Source organism: Myotis daubentonii, chromosome 3, assembly GCF_963259705.1.
Source record: "Myotis daubentonii chromosome 3, mMyoDau2.1, whole genome shotgun sequence".
NCBI classification, from domain to species: Eukaryota; Metazoa; Chordata; class Mammalia; order Chiroptera; family Vespertilionidae; genus Myotis; species Myotis daubentonii.
The window spans coordinates 61,825,109-61,839,223 of record NC_081842.1 but is presented as its reverse complement, the minus strand read 5'-3'; positions in this window follow the sequence as shown (position 1 = coordinate 61,839,223).

The window sequence follows — 14,115 nt, the reverse complement described above, 5'->3', positions numbered from 1 at the left end:
TAGTTTCCTGGCACCCTTTCTTTTTTGAAAAGAGTTTAGGGGCCATACCATGATCCGCACTCCTCATTCTATCAAAGAGATTACCATCTTCTCTTGACCCTTTAGTGAAATGTATGTCGACTTCTAATATATACAATTTTCATTTGTGTTGTGGTTCTCTCAAACTAACTTCAAGTGTTTGTTAACGAGTGAGGAGGTGATTTTACTAGGGCGATTGTTACTTTGGTTAGGTTTTCACTTTTGTTTCTCATTTACTTTTGTTGGGTGGGAATAGAAACCTTACTAGCATCTGAAATAATGTTACTTGAATACCTACCTACATCTTCCTTTATAAAACCTAATCTTCATTCCATTTCCGTTGAGGTCACTGGTCAGTATCTTATACCCCCCCCCCTCACTTTCTGCTTCAGCCCCTACCCCTAACCTTCTAAATTTGAGGGCATACCTGCCCAGGAAAGATCAGACCATTCTGGTCAATTTCTGCAGTGACATAAATTAGGGTTCCGGGAGCCATTCAGAAATTCTGAGCCCTCATCTAACAGATACAGTCCTCCCAGGGCAACTCAGAACGGAATATAGCACCCACAGGAGAAAGGCAAATATGTAAAACGTCTATACATTTGGATAAAGATTAGAAGATATGTGTAGAAAGGAAAATAACAGTGCTGTTATAATTTCACGTTGTTTTTTTTAAAGGGGACACATTCAGAAATGCCAGTCGCCTTTAATAAGAATACCCTAACAAGGTATAGTTTGATTAAGAATTAGAGGTGCCTCCACTTGGCTCTCTACTTCCAATTTGCTAGAATCTCTTACCAGATGTCTAGTGGCAAGAAGAGAATGGTGTAACCGTATAGAGGCTTTTATATTAATAACAGAAGGTTAAAATTTCAATTTTGATTTTATCCCTGGGCTTATTCTCATTCATTTAAACTCCAGAGCAAGGACTAGATGTGTGTGTTTTTTCCCTCTGTCGAAGCCAATCTCTGCATTCTAACCCAGTCACAAAGGGAGCATAAGAATAAGCGATATAAAGAGAAAACCAAGGAAGTTAGTCAGTTGGCAGGTGCTACTAGAGCAGGACTTAGCTTCACTACATCCCAGATTTAAATATTTCTTATATAATTAAATAAATAACCTAATAATCCAAGCTGAAAAACCTTATAAAGCTAAATAGCTGATATACTTCTTAGCATGTCCATTCAGCAAGTATATGTCTACTGAGTCTCTACACGACGTAAGGCACTGGTGGAAGGTTAGACACAAAATGTAATATATACAATCCTTGCCCTTAAATAACTTTTCATTGTACATGGGCCATGTCTGCACTGTCATGAATCAGCAGAGAAAGAGAGCTCGCGTGCCTCTTCGTCACCACAGTGTACTCTGCCTGGCCCGACAGGAGCTGGGGAGTTATTAAAATGACAGAGTGCTCACAGTTCGTTGGAACAGCCCTTTTAATAGAAAAAGAAGTGTGGCTTCTGAAGGAATGGGGCCGATCAGATTTCAGGAGGCAATCTGGCTGCCCAGAGCAGGAGGCAGATGGTCCATGGTGGACTTGAAAGAAGCAGATTGGGGGACTGGAAACTCCAAGTGCTGTACAAAGAGGCTTCCAAAGGCACCCTCACAGGAAGCAAAGCCAAAAAAAAATGTGCTTTTTAATTCACAGAGATAGTACCACTGGCATATATTTTGATTAAATATTTTAATTTTTTTGGTATTTAAATTGACTTTAATGCAAGCAATAAAAGCGAATCTACATGAGTTTTAACTTCATTTTTAAAAATGTTTTAATCCTCACCCAAGGATATTGTTGGGGTCCAACCCCAGCAGGTCTGGGATTCCCAAAGTTGTGGATGGAGTTGGCGGAGAAGGAATGACATGGAGACTGCGTTCAGTTGATCAGCAGCCTAGCCAGGTTCTCTAGCCAGGTTCTCCAGCCAGGTTCAGTCTGATAAATATTTTATTAGTAATGATGACTTTTATAAATTACTTTATCCTAATCTGCCTTATGACCACAATAGGATTTCGTTTAATCTCTGAATTATTCTAAGTGCTAAAGCAACAGACAACATCTTATGTTTGTTTAATACTTTATAAATGTCAGAGTACTTTCACTTATATTATCTGATTTGATCTTCATAGCAACCCCAGAGGGTAGGTAAAACAGGTATTGTCGCTCCCACCTCCTTCACATAGTAAGATATTGAGTCTCAAAAAGGTCAAGGGATACCGCCAGGATTGCAAATGCCAATGGGCAGAACTGGAACCAAGGTCTTCTCACATTTGCCCTAGTTTGTTTCTACCACATCACCTCTATTATCTTTTTACAGACCAACATCTAAAGAAATTTATATAAATCATAGTGTCTTAAAGCCATCTGTGGGGAACACTGCTGATGCCTCCCCACCCCCACCCCACTCCTATGCCCACATGAGTAACTGTAAAATTTGGATAACATTGCCCACAACACACCCTAACATTGCGCGCACACACACATACCCCTCTAGGAGAGCTATAGTTTGGTCTACTTAACTATGGAAGGAATGGAGATGGGAATGACTAGGACAGGGGACCCTGGAGCAAAAGACTCTGCTGTAGTATAATAATCTTGGCTCAAAAACATTGATGCCATGAGAATGCAGTCAACTTCTAGATATCTAAATGTGAATTATCCAAATTCAAGTTGTAATCCTAGACCAGCTTCCCTCCTCCACTCATCAAAATGCCAGATCATCTCTTTCCACAACCAGTTACTCTGCATTCAAAAATGAAAAATTAATTTCATTATTCAGTTAAGAGAAAAATAATTAAGAAAAATGATGGAGGAAATTATTAGACTTTCTAAAGTTAAATATATTTCTTTTATGATATTGTTAATTAGCTATCTTAAATGATGAATGCCATCTACCCATCTCCATAATGTATATCATTAAAGGTGTATTGCATTTAGGTTTTTGAAGACGTTTGTCTATGGAATATTTTATAAGAACCTCTTTCTTAAAGTTAGAAAATACCCTTCTGATCCTTGTTTGAACCAGTAACTCATTCTATAACGATTTTAATCCGGTTGCTTAGAACCATGTACAGTCTAGAGCAGAGCTTGCTCCTGTAAGAAGTACAATATGAGAAGAGTTTTTCTCCGCTGCACTTTGTGAAGAGCCAGTAAAGGCTCTGAAGTAATAATTTGTGGAGAAGATAATAGTGGAATTGCTAGAGTAATTAACAAGCCAATAAGTGTTTATTGTGTATTAAGTCAAATAAACCATTTAATATTTTAAAACATACTTCTCACATTGTGGAATCAATTTACAACTTAGACATATTGACCACTTAGTCTCATATCTGTTTCTGCTCACTGCTCTGGTAACTCTTGCTGGATAGGATTTACACAAAGGTAAACAACATCTCCAAGCTGGGTCCCTATCACCATTGTGAATATTACTGAAGCAAAGTTCCACAAAATCTACATTCATTTTGGGGTAAGTTTATGTTTTTCCTTTAAATCTTTTCATTATGAACACATTTCTTTCCAGGCAAAGTTCCTCTCTGAGCAGAGTTCATTGTAACAAAGTGCTATTAAAATCATTCAAATGGCAAATTTTAAATGTCACCACTGTGGGGTTTCTTTTTCTTAATTTTTCGTTTGTTGATACTCAGAGAGAAAAGGGGAGAGAGAGAGAGAAAGCGAAGGAACATTGATTTGTTGATCCACTGTCTATGCATTCTTTGGTTGATTCTTGTATATGCCCTGATGGGGGATCGAACCCACAATCTTGGTGTATAGAAATGATGCTCTAACCAACTGGGCTATCTGGCCAGGGCCCCACTGTGTTTTCTAAGACTTGAAAACACAATAACATAGGAAACATTTTATGAATGCAATAACATAGGAAACATTTTATGAACACTGAAAATGTTTTGTATTCTTTCTTGTAAGGATGATAAATTTCTAAAAATCTTCGGTCTCTTTACCAGTATTCTCTAACCTAAGCTAATCTGTTTGAAACTCTCATTTTGTTTTATATATTGGAGCACTCAGTATTTTCAAATTCTGATGAGTTTTTCATAGAAGTTTAATTTGAAGTGCAGGACAGACTTTCATTTTTTTTTTTTTTTGGCAACAAAACAGATTAGAGAACTTGACTTACAAAAAATGTAAAATCATATTCTTAGAAATCTTAAATTGATGACCTCTCAACAAATATGGAAAAATCAAGCCAAAATCTAGATGAAGAAAGGAATCCTTCAGCATCCAGAGTGATCCTATTAAGTCAAGATGATCAGATCACTCCTCTAACCAAATCTTCCCAGTGGCTTCCTGGCTCACTCAGTAAAAGTCCTTACTATAAACTACTGGGCTTGTGTCAATTTCTATTGCTGCAGTAACAAAGTACTACAAACTTAGTAGCATAAAACAACACAATTTATTATCTTACTAGAGGCCCAGTGCACAAAATTTGTGCACTCGGGGTTGGGGTTGTCCCTCAGCCCAGCCTTCGCCCTCTCACAGTCCAGGATCCCTGGAGGGTGTCCTTAGTACTGTCGTGGAGGAAGGAGAGGCTCCCGCCACCACTGCTGCACTCACTAGCCGTGAGCCCAGCTTCTGGCTGAGTGGTGCTCCCCCTGGAAGTGCATTGACCAACAGGGGCAGCTCCTGCATTGAGTGTTTGTCCCCTGGTGGTCAGTACGCGTCATAGCAACTGGTCATTATGCCGTTTGGTCAATTTGCATATTAGCCTTTTATTATATAGGATGATTCTGAGGTTAGAAATCCAAAATGGGTCTCATTGGGCTGAACTCAAGATGGTTCCTTTGTGGAGAGTCCTTTTCCTTACCTCTCCAGCTCCTAGAGTCCACCTACTTTCCCTGGTTCATGGCCACCTTCCCTTCATCTTCAAAGCCATCAACATTGAGCCAAGTCCTTCTCACACTACCATGTCTCTGACCCTCTCCCCTGCCTCTTCTTCCACATTAAAAATCCTTGTGATTACAATGGGCCCACTTGGCTCATCCAGGATAATCTCATCTCCAGGTCAGTTGAAGTTAATTCTATCTGCAACCTTAATTCCACTTTGCCATGTAAGGTAACATAGTCACATGTTCTAAGGATTAGGAAGTTGGCCTCTTTTGGGGCTCGGGGGGTATTCTTCTACTTACGACAAGGCCCAACTTGACCTAGTCCCCCATTATCTCTCTAATGGCTTCTTCTATTTTCCCCTCACTGACTCTGCTCATTGTACCTACTATGTGCCAGGAACCATGCTATGTGCTTTAACATGCATATTCTCATTTAAATCCTCAAAACAACACTGTAAGATGATTAGTTTTACCCCATTTTTCCAATGAAGAAATTTGAGATTCAGAGAAACTTTAAACTACTTGGTCAATAAGCCCGTAAGTAGTAAATCCCAACTTTGCTGACTCTGAGGCCAGTATTCTTTCCACTCTACCCTGATACCTCTATTTGAACTAGCAACCTGATCAAAAGTTTGGACCTGGTAAAACTTCTGCTACTTTTTAATACTAAATAATGAGTTTTTCAGATTTTAGCCTATCTTCTGAATTTGTTAGTAAATACTCTTCCTTAAACGATAAAGACTTACACAATTAAATGAATACCACCACCCCCTTAAAATTAATCTAAAATTTTATATTTAGTGAGGTTGAAAAACTGAATAATACCTGGATTTTATGTGCTACTAATAATAAAATCAGTAATGACCCATAAATTTGGAATTCAAAAACAGTGAGCCATCCTTTGTTTCTATGGTAACACAATGAGAAATAATTAGTTGGCCCAAAGATGTTTTAATTCCAATAAACTGTTTCACAGCTTTAACATCATTTTAGAAAAATCCATATATATCTAATTCTTATTATTGCCAAAATTCATAAATTAATACCATATATTTCTAACGGAAGAGCACCACAGCATTAGAACTTCTTGTGCAATATTTCAAATCTTCTCAGCCCTACCTCTTATCCCAGCTTTGGCTGCAAGCTTAGCTTCTCACAGGTGTGACCTGACAGTAGCTTATTTCACTGTGGCCTATACCAAGTACCTCTCTCTGCTCAGGAGCCTCTCTGACATTGCTGCCTGGGACACCAGCAGAGATCTGATGGCACTAGCATGCCCAACCTGGAAGCACCGGAATATCAGTACATATAGGGCCACTCTTGACTAGTGTGGGACAGGAGCCAATAGGTAATCCTACTCCCATGCACTCTCCAAGTGGGCAGCTCTTAGTTCCTCAAGCTCCTCAGAACGTCATGCCATGATCAACAGTAACCAACAGCTCTGGCTGGTGTGGCTCGGTTGGTTGGGCATCAACCCATGTACCAAAAGGTTGCCCACTGGTTTCCCTGTCCAGGTTGTGGGCTCAATCGCTGGTAGGGGAGCACTCAGGAGGCAGCAGATCGATGTTTCACTCTCTCCCTCTCACTTCCACTCTCAAAATCAATAAAAAAAATCTTTAAAAAATAAAACAAAACAAAAAACAGTAACCAACAGACAGCATCCAACAAAGAGTACATCCTTGATTGGCTTTTCCTCCCTCCATTTTTCACTCTCCCATCAATTAACCCTGCTCCCTGAAATTACTTCATAAATAAACTAACTCTACATAAGCCTTTGACTCAGGACAAACTTTTAGGGAAACCCAGGGTAAGATACCTTTCCTTAAGATTCTATGAATCTTATAGACCAATGTAACAGGACAGAGAACCCAGATATTGACCCAAGCCAATATGCTCAATTAATATTTGACAAAGGAGGCCAGAGCATACAATGGATTCAAGACAGTCTCTTCAATAAATGGTATTGGGAAAATTGGACAGATAGTTGCAAAAAAAAATGAAACTAGACCACCAACTTACACCATACACAAAAATAAACTCAAAATGGATAAAGGACTTAAACATAATATGGGGAACCATAAAAATCTTAGAAGAATCCATAGGCAGCAAAATATCAGACATATGTCATAGTAATATCTTTACCAATACAGCTCCTAGGGCAATGGAAACTAAAGAGAAAATAAACAAATGGGACTACATCAAAATAAAAAGCTTCTGCACAGCAAAAGAAACCATCAATAAAACAACAAGAAAGCCCACTGCATGGGAGAACATATTTGCCAATGTTATATCCAATAAGGGTTTAATCTCCAAAATTTATAGGGAACTCATACATCTTAACAAAAGGAAGATAACCAATCCAATCAAAAAATGAGCAAAGGACTTAAATAGACACTTTTCAAAAGTGGACATACAGAAGGCCAAGAGACATATGAAAACATACTCAAAATCACTAATCATCCGAAAGATGCAAATCAAAATAACAAGAGATACCATCTCACACCTGTCATAATGGCTATCATCAACAAATCAACAAACAAGTGCTGGCAAGGATGTGGAGAAAAAGGAATCCTTATGCATTGCTGGTGGGAATGCAGACTGGTGCAGCCACTGTGGATAACATATAGAGTTTCCTCAAAAAATTAACAATGGAACTCCCATTTGACCCAGTAATACCAATTCTAGGAATATATTCCAAGAAAACAGAAACACCAGTCAGAAAGGACATATGCACCCCTATGTTCATAGCAGCACAATTTACAATAGCTGAGATTTGGAAACAGCCTAAGTGTCCATCAGCAGATGAGTGGATTAAAAAACTGTGGTACATCTACACAATGCAATACTATGCTGCTGTGAAAAAGAAAGAACTCTTACCATTCACAACAGCATGGATGGAGCTGGAGAGCATTATGTTAAACGAAATAAGACAATCTGAGAAAGATAAATATCACATGATCTCACTCATTTGTGGAATATAGTGAACATAAACTGATGAACAAAAATAGATCCAGAGACAGAGAAGCATCGAACAGACCATCAAACTTCAGAGGGAAGGCAGGGGAAGGTGGGGAGGGGAGAGGGGGTGGTTAGAGATAAACTAAAGGACTTGTATGCATGCATATAAGCCTAACCAATGGACACAGCCACTAGGGGAGTGAGGGTATGTGCGAGGGTGAAGGTGAGGGTGGCCGAGGAGAGGTCAATGGTGGGGAAAGGAGACATATGTAATACTATATGTAATACTTTAAACAATAAAGAATTTTTTAAAAAAGAAATCACCAAAAATAAATTTTTAATTAAAAAAATAAAAAGATTCTATGTATCTGTGAATATGGTTCCTACTAAGATTCTACTATAGCTTTTTTTAATAGCCAACTCTTTACAAATTATAACATCAAAACTATTCTTCTTGTCCTAGAGATATTGGCAGGTCTCTCTAATGTATCTTTCTAGATAACTAGAATCCAATAAGGCATATTCAAAATAGAGCTTTTGCATTTGAAATTTTAAATAATAAAAGGTTTTCTCAATTTCAACTCTGCTATATTTTTATAACCTTTACAAAATCACTTTAACCTCTCTATGCCTGAACTATCACCTTTATAAAAATATAATATAATTCTTACCTCATAGGTTATTATAAGAATTCAATAAGGTAAAATATGTGAAAATTCCCATTATAATGTGTGGCAAGTAATATTACCTGCTGCTGTTACCATTATCAAATTATTACTGACTTACTACTTATAGATTATTGGTTTTATTGTTGATTTTATTTGAAATCCTGCCATCATGGGGGTAAAATATCTATTTTGTGGACTTGATATTCACAAAAAACCTTTTTATTGCATTGTATTTTGTAGCCATAAGAAAATATTTGAATTCATTTAATGCTCAGAACTAAGGTAACTCCACAGAATAAACTGAGAAGACCACTGTGTGGATCTTTGAAGTGAGAGACTTCAAAGCATTATGGCTTTAATAAAATACCTTTGCCTCATAACCAACCCTGCCCTGTCTTTCCACCATTACTAAGTGTTCATTCATAGGTCTCAAGCAGTCATTCATCAATTCAACAAACACTATGCTGTGTTGTGGCAACTAGACAATTAGATTATGTAAAATGTATTATTGCATTATTATCCTATATAATAAAAGGGTAATATGCTAATTATACCGGCCGTCCTTCCGGACATCCTTCCTGACAAAGCCAGGGCCAGAAGGAAGCCAGCCTGGGACCTGGGTGCCTGCATGCCACCTGAGGGAAGCCAGCCCGGGTCCCGGGTGCCAGAGGGAAGCCAGTGCCGGCAGCCGGGGGAAGGAATTTCTTGCACAAATTTTCATGCATCGTGCCTCTAGTTCTATATAATAAAAGCCTAATATGCTAAGTGTCTGGTCGTCCAGTGACCAGTCGACTGTTCAGCCAATCAAAGTGTAATATGCTGATGATTTGCTAAGGCCACTCAATCACTCACTATGATGTGCACTGACCACCAGATTACGCTCTGACCGGTAGATTAGCTTGCTGCTAGGGTCCGCCGATCAGGACTGAGTAAGATGGGCTGGACACGCCCTGGAGCCTTCCTGCGGTCCCTCCCTGGCCCCGAATGTGCACTGGTGGGGTCCCTCGACCTGGCCTGAGCCCTTTAGCAATTTGGGACCTCTCGGGGGATGTCAGAGAGCTGGTTTTGGCCTGATTCCACAGGCCACTCCCCTTGGGAGGGCGCCAGACTCAGGGCTCATGTCTGGAGAGCACTGCTGTAGAGGTGCCAGCCTCTCTGATCTGGACTGATTGGGCGCAAGCCTGCAGCAGGTGCAGTGGGGCCAGGATGAGCGGGAGCAGCAGGTAGGAGCTGCAGGTGGCATTGAACTTCAGGTTTCAGCCTGATCCCCGCAGGCCACCCAGAGGGACCCCACCTATGCACAAATTCATGCACCGGGCCTCTAGTGAGGTTAATAAAATGATTGGGTTAACAAAGTGGCTAATTGTCCAGTAATTCCAGGGATTCTGTTGCTGGATCCACATCTATTCCCGCCCCAGCTGTGATTTAGCGCCACCTGGTGGCACTTCAATCTAAAGCTTAGCTATTGGTGAGAATGGTTGTGGGTCCTTCTCTTGATAGTTTAGGGCGGCATCAGTGATTCCAGAACAGCGAGTTGGCATGTGTTTCATCAGTTTACTGCAAGAATCCTTGGTCATAATATACAGGCACACGCCCTCTGCTTCCTAAGATAGAACTGACTGCCATTTAACCGCCTAACCTCACTCATCCCACCAGAACCTCCCTTAGAAAGTATGTACTTTATCCTCCACCTTCCCGTATCAAAAATGGCTGCACATAGGACAGAGATTAATTGCCAAACTCATTATATGTTACTTCTCATTAATGATGGGGCATATTATAACACGGTTTACAGTATTTGTTGAGAGTATACCATATCCCATGTTTTGCCCAAGGCACTAGTGATACATTAAGTAACAAAAATCAAAAGTTCTCTGCTCTTATGAAACTGGGCAATTAGCCATTTTGTTAACCCAGTCATTTTATTAACCTCATACATAGAAAATGCAGAAATTTATCACATAATCCTTCAAAACAAATGTCACAGTGGTATGAAGGAGAGAGGTTGGTTGCTAAGCAGGCCTCTAATGGAATTTAACATAAATAACAAGACCTAGGAAGAGTTCCCTGAAGAAATGATTCATCTGCAAGGACTGAAGGTTGACTAGGCAATGGGGAAGTAATAAATTCTGGCACAGGCAACAGAATGTGTGATGGAGATATTTTGAAACAAAATTATGCATTTTTAATTCCCTTTTGTAAACCATGTTTTTCTGATGTGTTCCTCCCTTTTAGATCAAGCCACGAGTTTTGTTGTGCACAGATAATGAGAGAATGGGTACCCAAGGAAAAAAGTCACTCTTCTGCTTCGAGAATGATGCTTGCTTCTAGAGGCTACTTTCTTGTATCCAGGCTTTATAAGAAAGAAAAGTTTTACCTACTTTTATTGTTGTTGTCATTGTTTGCAGTTTTATTTGCTTTTAATTCCAACAACTCCTTTTTAAGAATCGAGAGAGAAGCCAAATGGATTCAAACAAAAGGATAGGATTCTACTGTTAAGTCATCCTGAAAACAGGTCAAGGATATTACATAAATTAGGTTCCAACCCTAGCAAGAAAGATACAGAAACTTTTCAAAGAGAACCAATGGGGAGGTGGGGAGAGAGAGAGAGAGAGAGAGAGAGAGAGAGAGAGAGAGAAGGGGAGGGGAGGGGAGGGGAGGGGAGGGGAGGGGAGGGGAGGGAAGGGAAGGGAAGGGAAGGGAAGGGAAGGGAAGGGAAGGGAAGGGAAGGGAAGGGAAGGGAAGAGAGAGCGGGGGTAGTGGGGAGGCCAGGAAGTCAAATCTGAGTGTCCTCATTTTCCTTGCCGTGCATAGCAGTTCAAGAAGGCACTGCTACAATTTAGAGAATGGGAGGACGAGACTGGCTGGAGAATAGTCTTGATGGGCAGGCCAGAGATAGTCTCCCAGAGTTTCCCACACTCCATAAAGATGGGGAAGAAAGGAGGTCGAAGTTATTATGTTCTTGACTGAGGGGAGGGAGGCACTCTGAGATGAAAAAAAAAGAAAACAAAAGAAACTAGTGTCCATTTAGGGTTCCTAAAGTTGAAATAACACAGCCACAGATAAGGTCTACAGCAAGGTCAGAAAGATGGCCTCTTACATTTTCTTCTAAAACTGTTATTGTTTTATCTATCACATTTATATCTGAAATCATGTATATTTTATTTTTGTGTATGGTGTGAGATAGAGTCAGCCAGTTAACCCAGCCCCATTATTGAAAAGGCCAGCCCTCTCCTTACAGAACTGCAAGGTATGTAGCCTTTGTCTGTGATTTGTGTATGCAGGGGGGTTTATTCTTCTACTCTGTGCTCACTGATCAGTTTTTCTGCCCTAACTCCAACTCTGCACTGTCTTTATTACTGCAGGTATGTAATAGTCTTGGTACCTGGTAGTGTAAGTCCTTCAGCTTTGTTCTCCTTCTTAAGATTGCCTTGGCTACTCATAGTCCTTTGCGTTTTCATGTGAATTTTAGAATCAGCACCTCGATTTTCACAATAAAATCTCCTGGAAATTTTATTAGGATTGTGTTGAAACCATAGATTAATTTAGGAAAAATGATCTATAATGATAAAAGCATAATATGCTAATTAAACCAGACAACTGAACAACCTTCTGGACGTCATTCCGGACATCCTTCTGAATGAAGCCACAGTAGCGGGGGCTGAGGCACAGGCAGGTAGGGGTGATCAGGCAGTAGGCAGAGTGGTTAGGGGTGATAAGGCAGGCAGGTGAGTGGTTAGGGGCGATGAGGCAGACAAGCAGAGTGGGTAGGGGCAATCAGGCAGGCAGGCAGGCAAGTGGTTAGGAGCCAGTGTGCCCTGATTGTGAGAGGGATATCCAACTGCCAGTTTAGGCCCGATCTTGATTGGGCCTAAACCGGCAGTTGGACATCCCCCGAGGGGTCCTGCATTGCAAGAGGGTGCAGGCTGGGCTTAGGGGACCCCCACTCCCTCGTGCACGAATTTCATGCACCGGCCTCTAGTATCTTTATAATATTAGGTCTTTCAATCCAATAACAAGACATATCAAGCAATGTATTTAGAGTTTTTTATTTCTTACAATAATATTTAGCAGCTTTTGTCCATTTTTTATTAAATTTATCCCTAGTCAAATTTATTCCTAAATTTAGATAAATTTAAATCTTTGACACTATTGTAGATGTTATCATTTTTCAAATTTCATTTTTTTATTTCATTTTTGCTGGCGTACAGAAAAAAAAACAAAACACTTAACTCTTGTACATATAAATTGTTTCCAAGAATTGTACTAAATTCACTTATTGATTGAAGAGGTTGTAGATTCTTTTTAATGGTCTACATATACAATCATGCCATCTAAAAATAAGTTTATTTTCTTCCTTTTTAATCTTTATTTACTTATTTTTCTTGCCTTATTGCACTTCCTTAGGCCCCCGGAAATGTTGAACGGAAGTGACGGTAGCAGGCCTCCATGTCTCATACCCAATATCAGAGGGAAAGTTTGGAATATTTATCATTTAATGTGATGTCTCCTACAGGTTATTTTAATAGATATATTTATCAAATTAAGAAAATTACATTTTATTCTAAGTTTGCCAATACACAGTAGTGTATTTTTGATGTCTGTAAAATTCATAGTAATGTCACCTTTTTCATAACTGATACAGGTAATTTGTATTTCTCTCTCTCTCTCTCTCTCTTTTTTTTTTTTTACAATAAGATATCAGTTAAATTCCACCTAGATTAAATAATATAGGATGATCTCCTCACTTCAAAATCCTGATTTAATTAGATCTGTAAACACCTTTTTTCCAAAACAAGGCAACATTTACAGTTCTGGGGATTTGACATGGACATATCATTTGGGTATCACCACCCAGCCCATTACAACTTGGTTTGCATCAGTATTGCAATGGTGTGCCTAGATGTAGAATTATTCATATTTATCATACTTGTAGTTGGCTAAATTCTTTATATTGTGGCTTGATTTATTTTTAAAGTTTGGAATATTCTCACCTATAACCTCATAAAATCTTGCTTTTATTCTCTTCTCTCTTTCTGTGTCTCTAATTGACATATTCTAGACCTTCTGAATATGATTCCCATGAAGGGTGTGCTGGAGACAGCTTGCATCAACTTGCCAGAGTCAGTTGTTAAATATTCAAGTATTTTGTGATATGACTATTAAATCATTGGTAGCTTGAAATCAGCCATGGTGGCAGTATTTACAGCCTGGCAATCGGCTACTAGTATATCACCTACAAATCCAGGCTTTCTTATTTCAGAGAGGTGGATTACTGTACACATTTGTTATACTCTGTTTTTTGTTCTTTCTATCATTTTGTCTCTGTGTGCTTGAACTTGGATATTTTCTCCTGAATTGTCTTCCAGTTTACTAAGTCTGTATTGGGCTGTGTCCAACCTCATAGAACCCATCTATTGAGTTCTTAATTTCAAATATTGTTGTTTTTTTATAGCTGTCATTGTCCATTTCACTTTTTTATAGATTCCAATTCTCTGGTGAGATTTTTCCATCGTTTCATCTATTTGGTCATTTTTCTTTATTTTCTTATACATATTAATCACAGTTATTTAGAATTCTTTGTCTACAGACTTCAATATCTGGAGCAACTGTGGTCCTACTCAATTGT